The 19,358-nt window shown below is 40.5% G+C and overlaps 1 protein-coding gene across 1 annotated transcript in view; it reads right to left on the reverse strand.

The window, feature by feature from the left end:
- Positions 1–12,931, reverse strand: part of ncanb (neurocan b) — a 153,099-nt gene extending 140,168 nt beyond the window's left edge. Inside the window, exon 1 of the mRNA XM_044129077.1 lies at positions 12,559–12,931. The gene's annotated coding sequence lies outside the window, so the exon portion shown is untranslated. The remainder of the gene's footprint in view (positions 1–12,558) is intronic.
- Positions 12,932–19,358: the final 6,427 nt, after the last annotated feature.

Consider the following 19,358-nt stretch of genomic DNA (forward strand, 5'->3'; position numbering starts at 1 on the left):
GAAACGAATTGTCTGGAGACAGACTTGATGTTTTCTACCTAAAAAGTGTGTTAAATCTGATCCATTTTGACAGCTACAGGAATCCCTGAAACATCCTGAAGGAATCCAGAAGACAGAATGTGCTGTGCTGTGCAGACAAAAACCTGCAATCCCAAATCTAAGAAAGGCAGCAGATCGGATTGGAATGTTTCTCTCATTCTGCTAGAGCATTTCACTGTATTGTTTCTCAACCCAAAAATAAAGTATGCAATATTTTCCATTCAAAAACTCCTTTTGATGCTAAATTATTGAATAAATAAACATATGAGATGATGGCTATTTAAGTTATTCAACCATCAGAAGAGCTATCACACTCATTCACTTTTGAAATGTTTCAGAAACACCTGATCATTCATATAACTTCTTTGAAAAAGAATATTTCTTCAGAAATGTGAACTATGGACACTTCTGTAAATGAGATACAGTACAGTGAAATGGTCTAGCAGAATGATCCGATCTGTTGCCTTTCTTAGATTTGGGATCACAGTTGGGGACCTCTGTGATGCTGCAACTGCAGTGATAGAAACCAGTTGCTCAGTAAATAGTAGGAGAATGAAAAGCAGTACTAAAAACTAGGTTTGAGACACAGATGGCAGTTACCTTAGCCATACATGATTTGTGGTAATAGGCTAACACTTTGGAGTCATGGGTATTTCAAAGAGCAGAGCCTGGCCTGATCAGCAGAGCTTCCTATCCCCAGTGAAGCCACCCTGACCTTTTGAAAGGTACTATTCTGCCAAAGAAAAGCAAACAGCTCATTTATCTGACAGCCAATGTAAAGAGCAGATGCCACGGGGGAAACGAGGCGCTGCCGGTTAGATCCATGACAAGATAAGCCGCCGCAAATTCTTACTTGCCAAAACGGCCATAGTGGCCTGCAGAGTACATGTTGCTGGCAAGTGCAAATGCACACAAAAACAAGAGTTCTTAAAGAAAAAGAATCACTTCAATTCTGGTCTTGAAAATTACAATGCTAATGCTGTTAAACCTGCAAAAGGTCTTCTTTATGCAATGTGGTCGCAGGAGATACAGACCCCAATTAAGGCTGTTTGTAGTAACACATAAGAAATCACAAATGCTGTGATTACTGCGGTGTGTGCTGATGAGCTGTTGAACACGCTGTCCTGTCTGAGATCCTGATTAAGAATAAACACTCCAATCAGGAAGCATGATTGCGGGATTGGCCTCTTTCACGGAGCCAAAGTTCAGTTCCTGCCTTGATTCATCGACTTAAAAGAAGAACAAAGAGGGGAAGCTGACATTTCTTTACTCGAGTAATATATTTAAGGCACCGTGGTAGCAAACAATTTTATACACTCGGGCAAAAATCACTCAAAGGACGATCTAATGATTCCCTGTGAACTTCTACCTGCCACTTGAAATCCACTCAAGTATGTGCCCACAGTGTCTATTGCCTTTAGGTATGTAAAATAATGGCAGGTGGTCTCAGAAATGTTTACCAGCTAAATCACGAGGGACCTTTTAAAATCAGTGAATAGAGGCAGCAGGGCGCATTGCCTTTCCAAAACACCTGAAGCACACACAGCTTGACTACTAATGGCTCTGGGGTAAATCGTATCATGCACTGCAGAGCCAGTTTATTTTTTTGTGAACTCTCTACGTCCAACGCTTGCGATTCCGCAGTCAGGAGATACACAAAATACAGTTTTTTTTAAAAAAAGAGAGATACATAGAGAGAAAGATACACAGTGCTAAAACATCTAGTCCACAACCGCAGACAGCTTTGATCGTTTTGGAAAAACTTAAGGGGAACGGTGAGCTAATGGCTGCTCGAACATCCTTTCCTCCCCTGTTAAGGTTCGTGGTTTGACATGAAGAGGACAGTAACAGGAAAGAGGAGCTAACCTTGGCTTCAGGGCGTCTTCCTCTGATTCCCTTTCTGTCAAAGAATGAAGGTCATGCCAAGACAAGGCCCAATTAGAGCTCAGCCTTAAATGGCTAGGGTGACCGCAGCCTTCCGAGCTTGAAAAAAAAAAATTTTTTCTGTGTTTATTGTTTACTTTTTGTCAACCAACTGGACTTGTAGAGTACACATCTCAAGGGCTTTCAAAGAGAAAGGAAGAACATCAACAAAAGCAGGCACTAAATGTAAAAAAAAAAAGCAACTCTAAAGTAGCGCTACCTAGCGAATAGTTTCTCTTTGTTTGCATAGTTTGCTCACATTTGAATGAAATGGCACACATGCATTTGTGAGAAAGCATGCCCGTATTTGTGTATATTGGATCAAGAGTGAACAGCGAAACATTCTGTAAGACAACAGCTATATACGTTGCATTTATTGCATGACAAAAATAAACATGGAAGTATTGGTAGGTCACTTGTCCAACTGTCCAAGTGATGGACAGCTGGACAAGTGTTTTTTTTTTTATTATTATTATTCTGATGCGACAACAGCTTAGTCCAGTGTACAGGTGTAGCGTCATAATAATTTTATAGTCCGATACATTTATTTTAATGAATCAATTTGATAAACGCGTGTATCATTCCACAATCTTTCACAATTCACAGCATTCCCTACTGATTTAGAAATGCCTTTCTGATAAAGATTCCTCCAGTAAGATGGTTTTAAAGTTTGAACGTCTGAATTCGATGTTTGCTGCTAAACAAAATAACAACAGTAAAATCCTTTCACCTGTCTCGATCACCTTAATGCTGTCTGCTGTGCTTTTGACTGAAGACAAAACGAGTGCAGAGTACTCCCATCTGCTGGACTCGAGCACAGTTGAGTCTGCGCGTAATTAATGCAATCTGCTTTGTGGATTTGATGCCGAAATAAAGCAGACAGCATGTCCAAAGTGGCAAAGATTTGAAAGAACTGCGCAGCTTTTGTAAATTCCCTCCAGAATCTCTTTCAGCTGTGCTCCCCTATAAGAAGATGGAAGACTAATGTAAAAGTGGGAGCGAGTTAGGACTCAGTAGCGAAGTTAGATTTATTTATTAAAGACTAAGCACACCCAGCTCTCCGACGGTCTCCAGAGCAGCTGTTGTAACCCCTGCAGCGACAGACTCGAGTCAGATGGCTCAGCCCACAGTCCAGCAGAGATCCATCACCGACAGCAGCCTCCCTAACCCATAAATCTCTGCACTGAGGTGGTGGAGAGGTGGGGATGTAGCAGCAGAACTCCCACACCAACCACTCTATCACACACACACACACACACACACGCATACAGACCCACTCTCCAGCAGCCGCCCAGCAAAGCATCTGAAAGCAGTAGCCAAATTTATCAAAGGAGTCAGGGAGCAATCCAGGGGGCTCCTGCACTTGCGCTCAAAGGGTATTATTAGGACAGACAGCCTGTTTAATTACAGCTGTTGAAGGGTAGAATCCCTATCGAACACGGACGGAGCAGATGAAGCCTTCTTCAAGCCGGAAACAGATGTCTGACTTGCACATTCACACGCAGACAAGAAGAGACAAACTCACAAACTCACAAAGACGATTAGTATAATTGTTGCCGAACTTGCGACTGAGTGACTGTAGCAAAGGCTCTTCATTTTCATTTCTATTAATTCAGCAGGGTGACTGTTAATTACAAAACAGAAGTGGTATGCACCCCAGCAGCTCATTTTAAATTTATTGTAGCAGAACTGAGAAGCTGCACTATTCACCGAGAGGAACGCGCATGCAGAGGACGCATGCTAATAAGCAAAGTGGTAAAACTTGAACAAGCTCACAGAATCCCTTGCAAGAGTTTTCAAACCCCTGGATATTTTTTTGTCATGTTGCCACCACAAACTTTAATGTATTTTAAAGAAAAATTGTATGATGGTCTAACACAGAGTAGCACATACCTGTTAAGAAGTACACATTTTCAACATGTTTCCACATAAACTCCAAAATTTTTGGCTTCATAAATTTGTTTTCACACACCTTGAACAACCTTACACTGCAATTACAGCTGCCCATTCCCTTTTATATGAAAATCTTTTTGTGAAAAGTCATGTTTTTTTAAGTCTTGCCACTAAGTCTCTATAGCATTAAGATCTTGATTTTGATGGCACTATTCCAACAAATAAATTTAACCTAAAGCAGTGATTTTCAACCTCGTCGTATTTTGCTTTTACATTACGCATCTACAGATTATAACAGTGTCTACAGAAAAAAAAAGACAAAGAATAAATATAAATACAAGATATTAACCGATGTTTTATCACCAGCTTGCCTCATTTTGCTGAGTGTTCACTGGACAATTCAGCTCGTTGCATATCTGCTTAATCCTGAAAGCTTAGCCCTGCACAAACGTACAGTGATATCCAGTAAATTGGAAAATATGTTCTGATGAAGCTTGTTTGCCAGATTAAACGAATAAGCACTGTGTGTCATAAAAACTAAAATCCACATCTCTCAACAGCTCAGTAGCTTCCCTTTGTTTGGCAACACTTGTACACTCTTGTGTTTGTAACAAAGTGAGGACCTACAGCTATTTAAATGTAAATTTCCTTTAACAAATGCAACTTTCTTGTGCGGGATCGAACAAAACAAATGCCCTCCTTCCACAAAAAACTAAGCCTTACATTAGGAACACTGCTCAAGAGAAAGTTTGAGGCCTTTACTTGTTACCACACATACCTGCACTGCACCACCTTCCTCTGCTACCTTTAACTCCAATGCCTCAGAGCGTTAAAGGAAGCATGCTTCATGGCTCCACATAAAAGCCACCTTGGTGGAACATTGGCAATCTCATACCAACTCCAGAACCACACTGCAAATTATGTCTGACCTGCTATGAGCCTTACAAATTATGAGTTAAATCAGATTCAGTGTTGTTTTTTCATTATTTCTTTGAACGAGACTCAGAAGAGATTTTTTTTTTTTTTTTTTATGCGTTCACAAAGGATCAGAAAAAGGGACAAGATGTTATCATTTCACTGCTGTGTATGGCACAGAAAAAACCTGGGAGAACTAATTGTGAACAAATTAGGTGGGAAGATTAGTCAACGTCTAGCAGTGAATGTCAGGGATGTCAGCGCTTGCACATAACTCTCTCACTGGCCTTTTCACCCTTTTTTAATTCCCTTGCTCAGTCTGTTTAGCTCAGCAGATCTGTGGATTTCTCAAACCCATTCACACACGCACACACACAGATTGCTTTCACAAAACCACACATAGCGAAAGGGTTGGAGTGACGTTGCTATCAGCAGCAAAACTGGCATGAGCTACAAACACATTTGAGACCTAAACCAGGTGTTTGTCCAATTCTGACCAAAATCCCTGAAGATTAGGTTTGCTGCTGTTCCTAAATAGTCCTGTGCATCTGTTTGTTTGTTTTTTTCTAAATCTCTTGATCCAGTGATTGTGGTAAGATATTTTTTGGTTGATTTGTTAAATATTTGTAGGGTTGCTAACAAATGTGCCCATATTTGGGTCTTTTTAGGGCTGATAGAACCACAGCTTGCATTTAGGCTCTCATTGAATTCGACAACACAGTTATCGAAAATGGGAAAACAACAAATCTACCCACGTTACATTTCTTCAGAACAAGCTGGACACTTGATTTCTTCTTCTGCTTCTTGTCTGACCCTTTCATTTGTCTCTTTGATTTGACTACACCATCTGAATGTACCCTCCCTATTAAGCGCAGTTACAAAAATCTGCGCCTCACACCCACCCTGGTGGAGAGTTTTGGCGGACCCTGGTGGACAGGAGCAGATGGCAAAATTTAAAAAGCAAAATACCCCGACAGAGTGTTGCGCACGTTTAAAAATATTACAACATATTATTATTACAATTCAGTAATATCTATGTATTTGATTTTATTTATTTTTTTTACTGGAATGTAAATAAAAATATAAAAAGGCAACTTCCAAACTGAATAACAGTTTTCAAGTAGACATTGTAGACTTTTTGATCTTTCAGCTGAACTTCTCTTCATAGAGTAACATTGGTATTATGAGCTGATATTAGCTGATTAATTTGTTAAACTATCTGCTGGAATTTAGCCTTCAATTACTAGACATGCTGCTTCTATGCTGCCAACTACAGTTTCCAACAAAGGTGTGATAGTTAGTATTTTTTGCAACTGTAAATATTTGAGAACAGTAGACATTTTCCTTACTTGAAAGCAATGGAAAGATGTACTAGCCTTGTTTCAGTCAGCCTACTGTGAGTGAGCGTCAACAGGTGCTTCCTTGATTTCAGCCAATGAAAACTCCTGGTCATGCCAACTATAATAGGATTTTGAAACTGAAGCTAACACCTTAGTAGATCACTTCTGGACTTATTTTGTTAGACATAAGTTGCTGTGAGACATTGAAGATCATTTATTTTATCAAGTTTTATGAAGTTGCTGAGTCAAACATGCTCTGCTTAGTGTTAGCTAAAGAGGATAATCCAGAATTACTTATTTTCCATAACAGGAGACAATATTGAAGTCTTCCCTTTAGGTTTAAACACCAACCAGCTTTGGCACAATTGTCTTGCACACTAATCCATTTATCATGTTGAATTATGACACGTTTCACACAGTATGTCATCAAAAAGAGACTTTTGCTTTGATTCTGCTGCCCTTTTATGCAGGCACAGTAACTTCATCCAGGTGTTTTAATCTATTTATATCATCATCTATTTATACGTCTGGCTGCCTGTATGCGAACCCACTGAAATGTACAAAGTCGGTGGTTCAGAAAATGAAATATCAAATGATGTGAAAAAAACATAAACTCCAATCCATTTAGGAAATTTTAAAACATAGCATATATAGCTTGAATACACAGATAGACAGACAAGTGGATTAAAGGGAAGATGGTGTCTTCAGATGAGACCTATAGCTGTACGGTTTGTAGTGGAAAACTAATAGAGCCCAATAAACTAAACATAGAGTAACATCACAGTGAAACATAGAAGAACCGGAGGAGGGAAAGGGAAGCTCGGCAGAGATTATGGGAAGTCTGAAAGATACTTTATGCAGGGAAGTCATGGAAGCACACCAACCCTAAACATAGAGCCAGAGCCACAAACAAGTGGTTGAGATTAGCTCTTAAGCACATAAGAATGTTGCATTCACAGTCCAGACCTAAATTCAACTCAAGAATTGAAAACTTAAGTTCAAATATGCTCTCCATCCAGTCAGACTGGCTTTGAGCTGATCTGCAAAGAAGAATGGACACAGTTTTAAATCTCAAGTTGCAGAAAACTATCAAGTACTGACTCAATGGGGCAAATGCACAAAACACATTTTCGATATTCAATTTTGAAAACCATGTCATTGTTTTCACGCTCTCATAACTATGCATTACATTGTGTCTGTCTTTCACGTTTAACCCCAGAAAAATAAATACAAAAAGACAAATCTTAAGCAAAGCAAGTCTACATGTTTAATCTCCTCGCCTTCAATATGAAAGACCAACAAACACAACAGAAGCCACCAAAGACAACGCACCAGACCTGTGGCAGCATTCTGAATGAAATTAATCACACAACTTTCCTATTCTCCCTTACTTTCCCCTGTGATTGGTTTCGACAACCCCAGAGCGACGTCTCTGATTAGTGAGGGAGACTTTATAAGTGTCGCACGGCTGCCCACAGACCTGCTGTGTGGAATCCACTCAGGCAGGGTGAAGCGGAGGAAGACAAACAGAAATCACTCTCAGGAACAATAGATTATTCTTTTCCAACTTTAGTCGAAGATGCTCCTGCCTGGATTTGCGCTGCGAGATCTGCGGCATCCCTTTTGTACCGCTACAAATTAAAGCGGAAAAAAAAAAAAAGCAAGCCTTTCCTTTGGGAATTTAAGCTCACAAGACAGGGAAAACACTGGCCATCTGTGGCCTCTCAAGCGCTATGTGTTTACCAGCTCGTCGGAGTCTGACAGCTACGGCCTGTACACAGTGATGCTTACATTGTCACTATGCTTAAGTAACGCATCCCTATGTGTGTGATGTTTAAACCCGACTGAGTTTATGTTAACATGATAGAAAGGGAGTAAGACGGACAAAACAGACAACTTGGTGTCCGATGCCAAAGCGGCCAGAGGGAGCTTTGTGTTTTCCAAGTATTATCTCAGCCAGGAAAACAAGTAGATAATGGCAAAATAAACAGCTTCAGCATATTTGCTTCTTCTCCGGCGTGCTGTTGAAGGTGACTGATAGAGACAGACGCGGTCCCATTCTGATCCACTGACAGGCCGGCTGACATTAACAAAAGGAGTCAAGACAAAGAGAAGGCACTGAGAGGAGAGATGGCTGAACAGAAATCCACCTCTACACCACCTCCAATTGCTACAAAATACACTCAGCTGTCATTAATTCAGCAGACAAAACCGTTACCAGATGTCATTATTTATTAAAAGTATTTAATAGGGAAAATGCTACCTTTGAATAATGCATTCAGTGGGAGAGGGGTGCAGAGCGGGGGCCTCGGGGGCGGATGGGAGGTGGGTGATTGATGAATATTAACGAGCAGTGTCTGAAGGGATTGTGGTGAGCTACCTTTTTTTTTTCTGCCTCTGCGTCTCCTGGGCTTTGTGTGCTCAGCCGCTGACCAACGATGGCCCAGCTGCGCTGCACATTTGCTTGGCTCCGTACGTGCAGTAGCTGGCTCAAAGTGCCGCGCCAGGGTATTTTATTGTCAGCCAAAGAGAACCAAGAAGCAGCCCACTCCTGCGCTGCCCCGTCTGCTCAGTGGCACCAGGATGGAAGGTTCCGGTGGACGTGCGGCTGACACTCAAGCTGAGTGAAGTGCCCCTGCGAGGACAGGTACGGACTTCATCGAGGTAGCGAAGCGACTACCTTGAAGCCGGAGAAACTAAGTGTTGCATCCCACCTAGCTTCTTTGAGGCAACGGAGAAACTAAGCGGATGGCAGTGGAAATGGTGACGTACCCTCATGCAAACTGCACCTACGTAGCTTTGGCAGACGACTCAAAGCACGTGGTGTCACGATTGTTTATAGTATCCCACGCAGCGGCCTACGTACACCCTATAGGGTGTACGTAGGCCGCTGCGTGGGCTTTCACTGCTTAATTGGATCAGGGTTATCCAAGTCTGAGAATTACCTCTTCTTTGCAGGAGTCTTTTGGCTTTCCCCTCTGATCTGCCACCTTGTAATAAAACCATATATTCATTTTAGCCTACACTAAAACCTGCACTCTGCAAGATTGCAGTGAAAAACACACAAGTGAAAAAAAAGTCACAGTTGATGATATTAAAAGCAATAAACTGCCAGTTCAGAGTAGATCCAATGCATCAGCAAAATAAGACAGCTTTACACCAACAGGCTACGTCTGCACTGTTTGCCTGATGTGGCTCTGAAACGCAGCCTGGACTGAAGGTGGTGGTCTCCATAAACTCTAACATCCTCTCTTGCTTTCCTCTGCAGGGCGCTTAGCATGCTGGTAGGGAGAGGTGTTTGTTCCGGGTTCCCATTTTTTCCTCACCCTGTTTCAGATCCGAATGGTGTTCTTTGACACGGTGAGGTCATCAAACAGTGTGCTCTGAGGAACCTAATGTTCTCCGTTCTCTCTATAACTGAGGGGTTCACATTCAGGTCCTGATTTCTGGGACTTCGTTGCTCTGCCCGCTTTGAGCTCCTTGTGGACTCCTCTCTGTACGTTGCACGATGAGTCACACATTTTTCTGCTATAAAAGTACAGGAAGTATATTCAGCTATTAGCACCACAGGACCCCAGCTGACTCATAGCACCACAGCTCTAAAAATGTTATTTAAGGCTGTACTTGACCGGTTTTTGGTGAACTGCCAAAAATCAAACCTTTCTGATACTCTGCATTTGCATGGCTGCACTCAGCCTTTATTTTTGCCACGCTAAGTCAGCTTTTAGTTTTAATGTAGAAGAAGTTTCAACGTTAGGATTTTAATGTCGTCCATTACCAAAATAATAGCAAGAATTCTAACTTTACTAATTTTCTTGGATGAAATTCAAGGGCTAAATTCAAATGTACTGAAGGTTGTAAAAGAGAATGTGGTTTCAGACTCTGTTGGTCCTTTTCCTGTTTGCCGACTCCAACTAATATTGTGCGCAAAATTTTAAGAAAGAATACAGAAATCTAAGTGACAGTGTAGCCATCCACCCAGCAGGGTCGTTGAAGTCCTTCTCACAACATGTATTCTCGAAGACAGTAACGAAGGATATAATACACCAGGTGTCAGAAAGTCTCCAAAAAGTCTGAGCTACATATGGCCATTTGAAGGTACAGCAAAATTTACACCCTAAATTGTGGTGGAGTGAATTGTAAAACAGGCTGGAGAATGTGCATATGCCATTAGTCAGCAAATCCTTGACCCTTTCATGCATTTTCATTTTGGGTGTGCATGTTTTGGGGTTTTGAATTCATAAAAAGTCTTATGAGATTTCCAAGGCAGGTTTAAAAAATAAAAAAAAAGAGATAAACACAAAGTGATTTGGATTTTCAGCTGAATTTCACTTCAGCAACCAGAATCGAGCCAAACAGATCATCTTTTTCTGGAACCGGTTGGCTCCTCTCAACCTTTTTGTCCGCTCCATTACCACGCCAGACTGGCTTTGTTTGGTTTAATCATAGCAGAAGGTTCATTGTTGGGATATTAACGTCTTACATTAGCAAAAATTGCTGTAAAAAAAAAAATCACAGATTACCAATTTGTTTGGACGCAACTCAAGAGCACAATTGAATCTGTGCCACCCCTCCCCACCCCCATCTTCAGCTACAAGTGTCTGCACTAAGCTATGTACAGCCAGCCAGAAAAGACATATTATTGAAATATGTGACAAATGCAACCCCATGCAAGGAGCAGATAATGCCATCAAACTGGCCCCGGGCTCTTTCCGTTTCCCTTTTTTTCTCCCCTCCTTCCATCGCTCGTGAAATGTAATGACAGCATTTCAGCGCCGCTTTTGGCCTTGACCACACTTGGAGCGGAGCCACAAAGAGGCAGCGAGCCTCTCGCAGATGAAACATTGTTCAGCCATCGCGATGCCTCATCGCACACAAAATGTGAAAATAGGAGCAGCGAACTGGCAAAGACATAAGAAGAGAACACCTCTTTTGAGAACAATGACGATACTGCTGAACAGTGCGGCAAGAGTGATAGGCTGGGGCTGCAAGAAGACTAAGATCTTGAGAGAACAGAGAGGGACAAGGAGGGAAAACACAAAAGATGATCTGCATCATATGCATGGAAGCACAAGAAGAGGGTAGTCTTAAATGGCAGCAGGGGGACTTAAACATCGTTCTGTGTAGAACCACTTCCCTATTCATGCGCCAGAAGCAAAGGATGCCCAAACGAATTAAAAACTAGCAGCAGCTGGCGCGTATCGCATACACAAAGATCCACACACGGCTGCTCAATTAAAGAGAGTTTGGCTTGTTTGTAGGTTCTTACTTGGCTTTCAGAAACGCTCTGCCCACTTAAACACAAGCACACAACAATCCGAGGCAAAAATATACCTGTAGGAGGAGGTCGGTGTGGATAATGGGTGGTAAATTAATAATGAAAGGGAGCACTGGATCAGTTTTTGAGAAGGACACCTTGTCTCAAACTCCGCCAAAAGGCAGCTTAGATGATTGTGCACCCATGTGTGAGCAAATACCTGAGACATGCCGTGAGCACAAGGCAGACAGGCCGAAAAAAAGGCACGAGAAAGGTAGCGGGAGTAGAAACTGTTTCACAAACTGCTTGGTTGGACCTCTGCTTAATTTCCCATGGGGTCATAAGAAGCTCTCCTCTTTTCCCCCCACCCTCCACCATCCAAAATCTGAAATGCTGCCATATACTCGTTAAAATTAAAACAAAGGGGAGAGGAGGGAAATGAAGCCGCACAGTTTCCCTTTTTATCCTCAGTAACCAACAAAACCTTTCACTAGGAGATATCCAACCAAGCCGCAGAACATAACTGTGGCTCGGACCTCCAGTTCTTTGGTGATTTTTTGCGGGCGCTTACTCCTAGAAGACGAAGTTTCCTCCAGCAGAAAGTATTCACAGACTTTTTCTGCTGATTTTTAGTGCCACCCAAGATACTGTCTCAGGTTTTTCTAACCCCCTTTGTTTTGCTGCCAGCTCTGATTGTGGCATCTTTACACAGTACTGCCTATTAACCTTAGTCTCATCCAAAACATGTCTGAAGCTTTTCGAGAGATCAGAAAGTGGGATTTACAACAAAACGTGGTCTGTGTACAGTTGATGTCTTTTTAAGCATGGAAGGGGAAAAAAAGGGGTGGGGGGGGATGTGACTTTCAACATACCTCTGCAATTAACAGATGCTGCATATTAAGACACTTTTTATCATAAAGCAAAGCTGTTGAAAAGGTTAGCAGCATGTAACTGTCTAAAATATTACGGACACGCAATAACTGAAAAAGCTCATAAAAAATGAAAAGTGCGCTCGTTTAGTGTGGGTGCTCCCGAAAGTGGACTCAGCTTCACAGCTCCGTCTTTTCCAAGCTTGTTCCCAATTTATCTACAACCCTTCTTACTTTGCATTCTATAGGCTCAGTCAGCACCTAAAATGACTTTATTTCCCATCACGCCAAATCAGAAGCAGATGAAACAACTCGCGCTCACCTTTGAAGAATCCGGCTCCGTCCGCAGGAATGCAGAGTGATGCTGAGGCTTTCTAACAGGAGCGTCGCCTTGATAGAGTGCAGGTGGTAGCGCCACAGAGAGTGAACCTGCTAAACCATCCAACGGAGGCCGTAGAAAATAATAATAAAAATAATAAATTATATAACAAAGCCTTTGAGTCCGGCTCGATCGGATCCAAAGTGCCGCTTCTAGGTGTCACGTCGGCAAACAGAACGGCAGAAAAGGTTTTTTTGGGGGGGGTTTGTGAGTGAAAATGCACCTGGAGCTCCAGCCGAGTCCGCGCGTCCTCTGTAGAGGAGGAGCTGCGACGAGAGGATGAGCGTCAGCCGGAGTGGTGCTCACCTCTCCAGGAGCTGAGCGCTACTGAACAAAAGAGAGCTCCGAGGGCTCTCTGTTCAAATAGCAGAGAGGGGCGGCGGGGAGGGGGAAGGAGGCGGAAGACGAGGGGGCCCAGCGTGAGAAAGACGGTGGGTGTAGATAATGGGGTGGGGGGCATGTCTTTGGATAGCACAAAGACCAGAAGTTTCTACAGAACACTATGAAAGGAGACTCGAAAACATTTTTATGAAATATACCTTACAAGTTTTTGCTTTCCCTTGAGATTCTACTGTACCATCAAAAACTTACTTTTTAAGCATTTAATGAAATAAAAATTGTTTATCCTTCTGAGGTGGATAGAAAATATTCAATTTTCTGTTTGTTTTTTTTTAATGTTTTTTATGTTCAAGGTTGTTCAAGTCACCTTGAGTGACTTGGTCACTCAAGTCTTTTGCAGCCTTTATCAAGTTTGCGTCTAGTATCGCCTTGCTTGAGCTCTATTCCTCTTCCCATGAATTCTGACCAGACTCCAGGTCCCTGCTAAAGAGAAGAACCCTTGCAGCATGATGCTGTCATCGCAGTATTTCAAAGAGATCATAGTCTGTTAATGTCTACTAACGTTTAGTTTTCTGCCACACGGAACTTGTCACAAAAAGGCCAAAATGTACAATGCAGATACTTTTGCAAAGCTCTGTGTCCATAAACTCCATAATATCATTTATATAGTGACTAAATGTTGACCTGTTGAATTTTGGTGCGTATTGGCAAATAATTTGACTTCTTGGTGAATGGCGCTTCCCTGAGTCCTTAAATTTTTTTTTAGAAAACGATAAGATGCAGTTATGATTTTTGATATCCTCAAGTGCTCCACACAGTCCCATTTGGTCTATAAAGATTAAATTATGTTTTCTGGCTACTTAGCAATGATCTCAACGTAGGATTTTACTTGTAATAGCCAATTTAAGGCTATCAAATTAGATTAAAGTATCCTAGAATATTGCTTAAAGGTTGAACTGGCAACAATCGGGTTTGGTTTCAAATGCCTTGTTTGCATAATATAAGTTATTATAAAGTCTAGGGTACATGTGGAGGAAAAACAATAGAAATATAGGGTCGGACTAATTTAAAATGGCTTGCAAACTAATTTAAAACTAATTTAAAATGGCTTGCAAAAGAGATGTTTGTATACATTCATAGGAAAGACAGATCCAGCACTATAGGAGCCACTATGTGAGGACTAATAATTCCCTGGGAGCCTCCATGGCCTTGAGAGGAAAATTAAGGCTTTGTTCATATTGTTCAAGCATGGCTGGGATTGTTTGTATTATTGTTTTTTCTGGTATGAAATATTTATTTACAGAGCGCATTATTTCTATGTGCAGCAAAATGATCCAAAGACATATTGCAGGTGAACCTTAATAGTTTAAAAGCTACACATCGCCACTAGTCCTTGGACCATAGGAGCTGTCCACGGTTCTGAACCAGCAGCACTAGAAAATGTCAGTCTTCCTTGAATAAAACTGTTGAGTCAGAAGTTAAAAGAAATGCCTTGAGGCCTTTTATTTTTTTTCTGAATTTTCAGAATTCAACAAAAGAGCAAAATTGAACTGACTGTTGGCATTGAGTCCAATAAGAAATAGTCCAGCTGCCTGTTTAAAATCATGCAATTTAAAACAAAACAAGAAGAAAACAGAAAACCGGCATAGAAATTTCTCTCTGTTTTTCAGAAACACGTACATTTTTTATTGTTTAAATCACATGACAGTGCATCCCAGAATTTTGTCCTTACTCATTATACACACTACTGTCATTATTCTGGGCTTTTGATGATGTTTGAACTATTTCTTCTAGATCATAGTAGCAATAATCCATCCCACAGCACCATGCCATGCAGGATATGATCATACAAGAACCAGGATGGAGGAAACAGAAGAGTAGAGAAGTGAGAGAGAGAAACAACGGAGCTGTAATACTGTGGAGATCTAATCGGTGAAATGACAACCAGGTGAGTAAAATCAAAATGCAGAGCAGCTGGGGCAGAAACTGAATGAAAACACAGCACTGCTGTCTAAATAAAGCTAAGGACTGAAACCACTATATTACACAAAATGTCCAGAACACAAAACAAGAACGAATCACAAACTAAACACAAAGGAATGAACTAACCTAGAGAGACCCTGAAAGCACTAAAATGATCAAAATACAAACATAAGTGAGAAACAAAACACAAACAGCTGAGAATTAGGACAGTTTAAATTAGTTTCACCAAATATGAAGACTATTCAAACATTCAGCCATGATTATTTATGTAGCTTGCTAATGAGAAAAAAAGATTAATGAGGATGTATATGCAGGTTTTAGTACATATACATAATTTTGGCCCTTTTTCACTGGAAATCACCTAAAATTAAATCAAGTTTAGTTTGATTTTATCAATGTATTGTGTGCTCTTGGTGAGTTAATGTGAACTTCAGAGTGCACTTTGGAATTACTCGGGTAATAGAAATCTAGCTTCTGTCACTATGTCAGTATTTCTTTATGCATCGTGAATGAGCCAAAAATCTGGCATGCGACAATAGAAACATGAAAAATAAGTGTTTGGCTCAAATGTTCAAAGCAACAAAAAGAAACTGCTTAAAAGACTGTGTTAAAGTGAAGTGAGAAATACTGGAGAGGTATTTCGAAATACTTTGCCTTGGCCTCATCTCATCCATGTCATTATGTAAATACTATGCTGACAAAGTATAACTTTAACTCATGAGAAACTGTCAGCAGTTTTATTGACCTTAGCTCATTTGGCCGTCTATTAGTGCTCTGTAGATGAAGAGTGGATCTTAAAAGTCCTGGCCAGGAAAATGTGTAAAAGGCAGAATAACGACCACAGGAGGACTCTGGGTTATGCAGCTAATCCCTTAGCTTTGTTAGACAAACTTAAAAAGCAGATTCAGGGACATAAGGGTAGTAATGGATTTCCTTCCTTTTCACCGCAATCAAAACTCATGCGAAGTTGCATTCTGCTTTGTCTGCGGTTAAATCAAAGCGTACACAGAGCATAAAAGAGAATATTATTTGTGGCTTGTGGTGTTTTAATAACATGAAATAGTCGCTCAGTGCCTGACTGTGAGAGATAGGCTTAGAGCTTATCCCTTTTAGATGATGAAAGACCTTTTTTAGAACAGTAATTTTCTTAGTTCAAATCAGAAATCTATATGATGCCTGCTTGAAAACCTCAGTTTATCGTAGAAAGCCGCACACTTGGTTCATGAGCTCTGTTCTGCGCATCAGAGTGAGCTTACTCACCATATAATGAGCTTTAGGAATCACTTTCACTTCCTAAAATCCAACCAATCACATACTGAGAGCAAACACATAAACACAGTGAAATATATTTATTGCTGATCTTTATTTATTTCAAACTGGACAACGCACAACACACAATATTTCCCTGAGTTATCCATAACTCAGGGATGTGGAAATATTGATGTATGAAAGTCTTGAAGATGTATCACTAAGATTTTTTTTATTTTTATATTTTTTTACAAATGACTGATGATACAAGTGGAGCACAGAGAGGACTAATGAAGTTCTCTACCATTTACTGTGCCTAGTAACAGGTAAAAGTTGTTTTTCACATCAGCACATAACAACCCCAAGCTTTAATACATCATATTGGGATTTTATTTGATAGACCATCATGTATCAGTGAGGTGCAAGAAAAATGTCTTTAAAAAAAAATCTGAAAAATGTACCATTCATTTCTATTCAGTGTTTCTCAGTCAAAATATTGTGGAACAATTACATCTTATGGAATCACTCCTTATGGCCTTTTCCAGCTAATCCTCAGTGAGACTTGACTCGACTCCACTCTACACAACTTGGGTGGTTTTCCATAACAATTGAGTGAGAGGTCCAGAGGGTGGAGTCATTATATTATGAGCAGCCCCAGAGTCCGAAAAGTAGTGGGACATGACTTGTATGCTATGTAAACAAAGGCGCTACAACGGAGGACATGAAAGCTACTTAGAACAGTCGGCTCAGTCTGTGACTTTTTATCTGAATCAAAAAGACAAAAAAATAAAAATAAAAAATGAGCGAGCGATGGCTGTGGGCAGAAACACAAGAGTCACTCTTGTGATGCAACCAGCGGCTCCTCAAAAGTGCTTATGTCTCCTGCGGATACAAAAACTGGATAGTGGAGTACTTCAAGCGAATTATCAACATTGCTGTTGGAGCACATGTCTGTATAAACCAAGGAAATACACTTCTGACCAAACACACAACACACTGTGCAAAATTGTTCAAAAAGTCGAGGCGACTGTAGAGCCACTTTGGATAGTTCGGGTGAAGTATGAGAGAACCCTAAGGAGTGGCTCCATCAGAATCATTTTGAGTGGAGTAGCTCAGTGTTTGCTCTAAACCTAAACCCTATGAAAATATTTGGAGGGAGCTACAAAGCCTGAAAGACCTGGAGAAGATCTATTTGGTGGTGATGCCCAGAATCCCTACAGGACGTGTCTGACACGTACTCAGTGCATCCATATAGCTGTGCTCTCTTTTGAAGCGTCCTCTGTCAAAAGTTTATTGGATTTTGTTAATGCCTTAATTAAGCCAAGCTAAGAGATAAATAAATCCACGGAGAACACTGCTTGATACCCTGAGGAATAATTAGGTAGAGCAGAAAAATATTTCCCCCTGGCCCTCCCTAGAGCACTTTGGAGTAAACGTTGCTACTGCCCCATCATTTGTGACAGGGGATTTTTTATTTGCATTTCGGCTTAACTCTGTAAGCTGTAAAAAAAAAAAATAACAAAAAAAACACATAGTACAAATGAGCTGGAACAGTAAGCAACCGAAAACTCACAGGGAATGTTTAAAAGCATTGTTGCTGCTGGGGCTTTCCTAATAAAGTCACTGAAGCTGTGTTGTTACTTTTTTATACTTTTAGTGACAGACGATTTATTTGTTAACAGCAGACATAATGACACTGAGGAAAATTTTTGCTTTGTTTTCCCTTCACAAGAGATTTTAATTTAGCTGCAATCTCCATTAGAAAATGTACTTCTGTTTTTAAACTCTACCGTTTGTCTCTTTATTTAATTAAAAATATCTTGCACATGTTGTGATATTAAATGAAATAAGATGGAATGGAATCATTGCCATAACTTTATTTGAAATATAATTTTTTTTGCAATTTATATAACTATCTCACCTTCTGAAAACATATGTTTCTGGGCCTCTTCTCATTCACACAATAACTTGGCTTGTTTGACCCTCAAGCAATCATTCAGGAACATTGTCATTTCCAAGTATAGCTGAATATGGGCAAGCCAACATGCTGCTGTCTTGCTCCAGGAAATGCAATTATTTCCTGTGTGTTGGCATTTTGAAAAATGTATCAAAGTTTAAATATGAGGAAATGAGGCAGATTTTGTGCACCATAACTCCTGAAATGTTTTTGAATCAGCCTTTAAAGCACACACGGCTTTGAATAGTTCAAGTTTACTGGGATCAAAGATGTGGTATTCCCATTGTTCTGCTGCGTTAGAACAGGGTACATTACTTTCTGTTGGCACAGAGTGTTTGTGTATTGAAAAATAAAATTAAATAAACGGTATTATTGCGTTACTGTTGCAACATTTTTCTAGCAGATGTAAATGCTTTGGCATGGGCTCACATCAAGTCAGAGAACCTCATGCTGCAGAGTTGTTTTGAGAGGTACAAATAGCTTGTGGGATACTTGGTTAGCTAATGATTACATTTTGTAGACTATAGTACGAACTCCATTGGAAGGCAATTATTGAGCGTTATTTACCTTCAGAGAATCATTCTACTCAATTTAAATGCAAAGCAGATATGCAATACTATGAAGGGGGGCTTTATGGGGTCATATGCTGCATGGTGAACAAACCCTCTCACAACTATTCCAAGTTAATCCACAAGACACAGTTTAAGGATGCGTTAATTCATTTCTGTGTCCTCCTCCACTGTTGAACAAGTTTTTATTTTTGTGCCTTCTTCTCATTGCTGGTGTGCAGAGATTCTATCTCCGAGTGCTGTCTGTCGTTCCCGTTCTGCATCCCCCCTTTGCTTTTGCGTGTTTTACGATTCTCATACCTTAAATCATTCCATGTGCTTTCAAAGGTTTTGCATCCTCTGCATGCATTTCTCTTTGAGGCTTTAGATTGCTTCCTCCATCTTTATTAGTTTTATCTGCCCTTCACCTGTTTACCATGCAGCCCACAGCCATGCATGCCTTTGTTTTTTTTTGTCACCAACATGTTCTTGCTCTTCGCTGCTGGCATCACCATTGTCATATCATGTCTCATCCATCTAGCATTTTGTTGTTTTGAATTATTTATCTATGACTCCGTTTCTAGTTCTGTGTTTAATTAATGTTTCTTGATAATTCTCCTTCCACCCTTTGTTTTGTTTATTGCCTGAGTTTGTTTCAGGGCACTCTG

Source organism: Gambusia affinis, linkage group LG10, assembly GCF_019740435.1.
Source record: "Gambusia affinis linkage group LG10, SWU_Gaff_1.0, whole genome shotgun sequence".
In the NCBI taxonomy this organism is placed as follows: domain Eukaryota; kingdom Metazoa; phylum Chordata; class Actinopteri; order Cyprinodontiformes; family Poeciliidae; genus Gambusia; species Gambusia affinis.